Source organism: Dipodomys merriami, unplaced genomic scaffold (genome assembly GCF_024711535.1).
Source record: "Dipodomys merriami isolate MVZ:Mamm:240054 unplaced genomic scaffold, mDipMer1.0.p SCAF_93, whole genome shotgun sequence".
NCBI classification, from domain to species: Eukaryota; Metazoa; Chordata; class Mammalia; order Rodentia; family Heteromyidae; genus Dipodomys; species Dipodomys merriami.
The window spans coordinates 9590-17082 of NW_027206546.1; positions in this window are offsets into that span (position 1 = coordinate 9590).

Sequence of the window (7493 nt, forward strand, 5' to 3'; positions counted from 1 at the left end):
ATGAAAGAAATGGGATTTAAATTAAGTAATGACTATTCCCCTGCATCACAGGACATGATGGTGCGTATGGGTTATCACCCCAGTTTTAGACTAGGTAAATTTCTATGAGGGAACAAGGAGCCTATTAAAGTGTACCAGAGAAACCACAGGCAGGGCTTGGGTTTTTCCTAGGGGCCACTGGGAGAGGGATCCCCATATCCTGGAAAATGGATGAGCCGGTGTGGGTGCCTCAGTGGCCACTTTCCTCTGAAAAATTAACTGCCGCCAGGACATTAGTACAGGAACAGTTAACCCAAGGACACATTAAACCATCAGTATCCCCGTGGAATACACCCATTTTTGTTATTAAAAAGAAGTCTGGAAAATGGCGTTTGTTACACGATTTACGAACCATCAATAACCAGATGCAAATTATGGGCCCCGTACAACGAGGCCTACCTTTGCTTTCTTCCCTGCAGGCCTTTTGACCCATTATTGTGATTGATATAAAGGATTGTTTTTTTTTTTCCATTCCCCTACATGATCAAGACAGTGTGAGGTTTGCTTTTACTATTCCCTCCTGCAATCATGAGGAGCTAGATAAAAGATATGAGTGGGTAGTTTTGCCTCAGGGGATGGCCAATAGTCCTACTATGTGCCAACTTTATGTGGATGAAACTCTTGCCCCTCTTAGACAAAAATATCCCAAATTAAGATGCATTCATTATATGGATGATATTTTACTAACAGCAAAGAGTAAACATATGTTGGAAAAGGCGTATGTGGATTTGATTGAGATGCTAAAATACAGAGGACTGTTTATAGCTCCTGAAAAGGTACAGCTGAAACAGGTTATAGATTACTTAGGAGCGAAAATATGTAAAAATTGCATTACTCCACAAAAGGTAGAGTTGAGAAAAGATAATCTAAAAACCTTAAATGATTTTCAAAAATTGTTAAGAGATATTAATTGGGTTAGAAGCTATTTAAAGCTACCAAATTATGAATTGAGACCCCTTTATGCTATATTACAAGGAGACTCTGCTTTGGATTCTCCTAGACAGTTAACCAAAGAGGCAAGAGAGACTTTACATAAGATAGAAGAGAGATTAAAAAATGCCTGCTTACAGAGAATACAGGAAGACAAGAGTATTACCCTGTGTATACTCCCTACCTTGTCTCAACCTACTGGGTTGTTGTGGCAAGAAGGCCCGTTGTTTTGGATTCACCCGAAAATATCACCGGCCAAGTCCATTGAATATTACCCTACTGCTGTGGCTGGTGTTGCACTCTCTGGAATTCAACAATGCTTACAGTATTTTGGAATTGCCCCGTCTACCATTATAGTTCCTTACACCAGCCATCAAGTTCAAACTTTGTGTGCTACTATAGATGATTGGGCTATTTTACAATGTAGCTTTACTGGACAAATAGACAACCACTTTCCAAAACATCCCCTTTTGGGGTTTTTCAAGGAACACCCAATTATCTTTCCTAAGGTAACGACTTCTCAACCTATTGTAAGTGCCCCTAATGTATTTACTGATGGCTCAAAAACGGGATGTGGTGTATACATGGTTGAGGCACAACGACCGGTACAACACCAGTTTCAGCCCGGTGCTCCTCAGATGGTAGAGTTAAAAATTGTTATAAAAGTTTTTGAATCATGACCGTTTTCTTTTAATTTAATATCTGATTCTGCTTATGTTATTAATGCTCTCAAGGTTTTAGAGGTTGCCGGACCTATTAAGAGTTCCAGTCCGGTTGGTCCATTGTTTCAACAATTACAACAGTTGATTTGGCAGAGAAAATCATGCTTTTATCCCTTGCATATTCGGGCTCATATGGGCCTGCCAGGACCCCTGGGCAAAGGAAATGATGTAGTGGATCAATGGACCAGACAAGAATGAGTATTTATTAGCTCTGTCTTAGACAGAGCCAAAACCTTTCATAAAACATTTCATGTTAATTCAAAAGCACTACAACAAAAATTTCAAATTTCTCGAGCCGATGCGAGACAGGTGATATTAGACTGTCCTCGATGTGTAATTTATCAGCATCCGCCCAGTGTTGGGCTTAATCCCCGGGGTTTGCTCCCTCTAAAAGTTTGGCAGATGGATGTGACTCACATCTCTGAGTTTGGACACCAAAAATATGTACACGTGTCTGTGGACACCTGTTCAGGTGTTATACATGCCACGTCCTTGGCTGGAGAAAAGGCACGCAATGTTATTGCCCATTGTTTGGAGGCCTGGGCAGCCTGGGGAAAACCTTATCAACTTAAGACTGACAATGGACCTGTGTACACAGGACAACAGTTTGCCTCCTTTTGTCATCAAATGGAGGTGCAACTTATACATGGTTTGCCCTACAATCCCTAAGGCCAAGGCATTGTGGAACGTGCTCACCGCACGATAAAAGAGTGCCTACAAAAACAAAAGGGGGGAATTGGCCATGGCCGTACCCCAAAGGAAAGACTTTCTCTTGCTTTATTTACTATTAATTTTTTAAATTTGGATGCTCAGAGTCAATCCGCAGCAGATAGACATAATGAACCTTATGGCCCAGCAAAAGGGATGGTAAAATGGAAGGATGTCTTAACAGGGCTCTGACGTGGGCCCGATCCCGTACTGACATGGGCATGAGGCTCTGTTTGTGTTTTTCCTCAGGACGAACAAGATCCGGTGTGGGTGCCTGAACGCCTCACTAGAAAATCCCAGTGTGAAGAGGCATGAGATGCGGGGGGTGATGGTCCTCCTGCTCATCCTTGCGATGGTGCAACCGGGAAGACCAGTACCGAGATGGGGAACCCTGTCTGTGTTCCCGAGACTGATGCCCGTACGACATGATGCATAACTGTTTCCTTGATTACAGCCTCTTCGGGTTCTGGTACCGTGACTGGTGTTGTGGCAACTGCTACGGGTTGCGGCGGCCAAAGTGTTAAACCTAAATCTTCTATTACTCACAGGCCTACCTCTGTGTGCGTGTATCCCCCATTTTTGTTCATTGTGAGTATGGAAGAACTTACCTCGTGCAGTAACCCAATGCTGGAATGCCTCAAAGTTTAAATATGCTTTAGTTACCCACATGTCTCGTTGGGTGCCTGTGCCTGAGGATGCTCCTAATGCTATGACCCAATCATCTTAAGGAAAGGGGCTGGGAAGGTGGCTCAGTGGTATAGCACTTCCTCTGCATTCATGAGGCCCTGGGTTCGATTCCCCAGTACCATATAAGCAAAAAGAAGAGAAAAAAGCTGGAAGTGGCACTGTAGTTCAAGTGGTAGAGCGCTGTCCTTGAGCTGAAGAGCTGAGGGACAGCACCCAGGTCCAGAGTTCAGGCCCAGGAAAAAACCTATTTAAAAAACGCTGCAAATTTGTCTAAACAGTTGTCTAGTTATCTTTTAGGTAATTGAACTGGGGAGTTCGACAGCCTGATGGAACAGCTCAGGGTTGCCATCGTCATGGTGAACTTGACCTGAGTGGATGCCGGATTGGGGGAGGGGTTATCTTCATGGATCTCTGCTGCTATGAATCATCTTAAGGAATGGGCGGGTTTAGGAGCCCTGACAGGCCTTCTGGTGTTAGCCTCTTTGATATGTCTGTGGTGCATTTGCCAAATTAGAGGTTCTCAGCGTCGCAGTGCAGCCATGATTATCCAAGCCTTTACAGTCATTGGAGCAGGTCAGTCCCGCCAAGCGTGGCTTGCCACCCTAAAACAATGAACACAGATTGCAAAGCCAAAGTACTGCAGTCGAGAGGCATGAGTTTTGCCCTCGAGGAGAGCATGTTTGATTGCACACGGGTTCGATTTGCCTTTTCCCGTCCTTGTGAAAAAAGAATCAATGGACAGGCTGAGTCATCCCTAGAGAAGGTACCCTCTGGGAGAAGGCTTGTATGCAGTCCTTGCATTGCACAACAGGGATCAGACCTCTATTCTCATCTGTGTTCTTTAAACAAAAAAGGGGGAACTGTAGAGAGCTGTGAGAGGCCGCACCTGGAAGATGGCGCCGGCTTTTGCCCTCCGCCTTCCCGATGGCGAGTGCTCTCATGGTAAACAACTCCTTACATGGCTAAGGCAAAGAATCTGGCTTGCTTCCGCGCACCTGAACCTATTGGTGGTTCCCACGTGGCGTATCAGGGTTGGCTACCCAGCGGGTACTTAAGGCTGTGGGGATTGCTCCCCGGGGTTGGGGTCAGAAGATTACTAAAAGGTCCTGAATAAACTGCAGAGAGAAGAGTTCGGTGTCGCGTCTTCCTTGCTGGTCGAGGCGGTAGCCACACTTAGGGTTCATTTTCCTAACATCACCTTATCTGATCTTTTCTGCTTGACTCATACATATACTAGATATTGCAAATAAGGGAAATCATGGGACCTATGTTTCTTTGGGCTTGGCTTACTTCCCTTAATAAAATTCTTTCCAATCTTTTCCATTACCAAACAAATGGGGCAATATCATTCTTTCTGATGGAAGCATAGAATTCCATTGTGTATATATACCACATTTTTGACCCATTCATCTACTGAGGGGCATCTGGGTGGGTTCCATATCTTGGCTATGGGAAATAATGCTGCAATATGCTGACATAAAGGGGATACATATAGGGAAAAAAGAAATAAAATTCTCCCTCTTTGCAGATGACATGATCTTGTATTTAAAAATCCCATAGACTCCACTCCCAAATTACTCAAGCTGATTCAAAACTTTGGCAAAGTAGCAGGTTATAAAATTAACCCTCAAAAATCAATGGTTTTTCTGTATGCCAACAATGAGAAATGTCGGGCTGAAATTAGGAAAGCAACTCCATTTGTAATAGCCCCACAAAAAATAAAATACCTAGGAATTTGCTTAACCAAAGAAGTGAAGGACATCTATGATGAAAACTTTAAAACTTGAAAAAGGAAATCAAAACAGAACTTAGAAAATGGGAAAAACTCCATGCTCCTGGAATGGAAAGATTAATATCGTGAAAATGGCAATAATTCCCAAGGCTATCTACAAATTCAATGCGATACCTATCAAATTCCCAACGTCATTCTTCAAGGAAATAGAAGAGGCAATCCAAAAATTCATATGGAAGAATAAAACACCCCAGAGAGCAAAAACGCTCCTCAACGGAAAGAACACTGCTGGAGGAATATCAATACCAAATTTCAAACTCTACTATAAAGCCATATTAATCAAAACAGCTTGGTACTGGCACAAGAGCAGACCTCAGGACAAATGGAATAGAATTGAAAACCCAGAAATGAACCTACAGACCTATAGCCATCTAATCTTTGATAAGGGAGCTAAAAAAAAATAGAATGGAAGAAAGACAGCCTCTTCAGTAAATGGTGCTGGCAAAATTGGTTAACTACTTCTAGAAAACTAAAGCTAGATCCTTGTATATCCATCTGCACCAGAATAAACTCCAAATGGATCAAAGACCTCGGAGTTAAAGCAGACACTCTGAAAACATTAAAGGATGGAATAGGAAAAACCCTAGGTCTCCTTGGCGCAAGCCGAAATTTTCTTAATAGAGACCAGGAAACACAATACATCAAACACAGGTTGGACAAATGGGATTGCATGAAGTTGCAGAGCTTCTACATGGCAAAAGACATAGCTAGCAAGATCAATAGAAAGCCCACAGATTGGGAGAACATCTTCACTTTCCATACAATGGACAAGGGTCTCATATCTAAAATATACTTGGAACTCAAAAAATTAAATCCCCCAACAACAAATCCTCAAAGAAGCAACTGCCCAATAAATAAGTGGGCTAATGACTTAAAGAGAAACTTCTCTGAAGAAGAAAGAAGGATGGCCAATAGACACATGAAGAAATGCTCAACCTCCCTAGCCATAAAAGAAATGCAAATCAAAACAACATTGAGATACCACCATACCCCAGTTAGAATGGCAAAAATCAAGAATTCTAATAACAAGAGATGCTGGAGGGGATGTGGACAGAAGGGAACCTTACTTCATTGTTGGTGGGAGTGTAAACTTGTTCAACCAATTTGGAAAGTACTATGGGGATTCCTCAAAAGACTCCACATTCAGCTCCCCTTTGACCCAGCAGTCCCACTTTTGGGCATTTATCCAAATGTTTACAAACAAGGCCACACTAAAGCTACCAGCACAACTATGTTTATTGCAGCATTATTTACCAAAGCTAAGATCGGGAGTGGGTTTTTTGACTCTCCATCTGTCAGATTTGAAGGCCCTTCTTCTACCTTTGTCAGTCTATTCTCCTTCCTTCATTATCCACATCATTAAGGCAAATCCCCAATCCATGGAGAGGTAGAGCCCTTTCTCTTCTGGTTCCCATCGCCTGAGTTAGAACCTGCCACTGCCCTGTTGACTCTGGGGCCCTCGGCTGCCTGAGAAGTGATTGTGTGAAGACCATGTTGGTGTCCTGGCACACTGCAGAAGACCTTATGACTGGGAAGTTTTCCCTTTTTTCTTTCTGACATCCAAGTCCATTTGTGGCTTTTTCTTGAATGTGCTACTGAGGAATCAAACCCAGGGCTTCTTTCATGCTAGACAAGCACTCTCTCACTAATCCACATTCCCAGCCCCCTCATCTTTTTCTTATTGGTAGTTTTTACATAATTATGCTACCATTTTGGGTCCCCAATTTTAATTTTCTGAATACTGGTTACTTCTAAGAAACCTGATTTTCTCTTCCCCTGCCTGGTTTGTGACTGTTCCTGCACTGGCCTCATAATAAAATGTAAATAAAGGCTGCAGAGGGTGACCTGCTTTAGGCAGTTGGCTGCACAGATTATTTTGTATGTCTGTTTGTTGCCACTCCTGGACCTTGAACTCAGGATCTGGGCAAAGTCCATGAGCTGTTTTACTTAAGGCTAGCCCTGGAACACTAGAGTTATATGGCTATACTTCTGGCTTTGTTGGCCCTGAAGTTGGACAGGGCTCTTAATGACTTTTCTGCCTAGGGTGACTTTAACCATGATCCTCCTATCACAACCTTGTAAGTATCAAGGAGGACTTCTGAGAGCCACTGGTGCTTGCCTAATCATTGGTTTTGTTGTAATTTTTGAACATACCAGTGAGTTCCCTATCCTCGGGTGGGAGCTGGAGCCCACATTTCGAATCCTGGTACTGCCACCTCCAAATGGCAGGAGATCCTAAGAAACTCATTCCTTATCCATATGAATACCAATGGAATGTGATGTATGTCATGAATGAATGTGAAGTTCTTAAATTTTTCTAGGATAAAATTGTAAACAATTAGATTATAATATACTGATCAATTTTAATTATTACTTTATGAAACATTTAAACAATCACATTCATTAAATGGAGGCATAATGAAAGACCTCAGAATTGGGTGTCACATAGTATAGAGGTGCCATTTTTTCTGCCAGTACTTTCTTTAGTTAATTGTTATATCCCATTTAATGAATGTAATTTGGTATATGAAACTAGGATATATTTAAATCAATTATTCAAACAGTTTTTATCAGAAATGTTTATAGCAAAATTTAGAGACAGTGCTTGGTTAGTC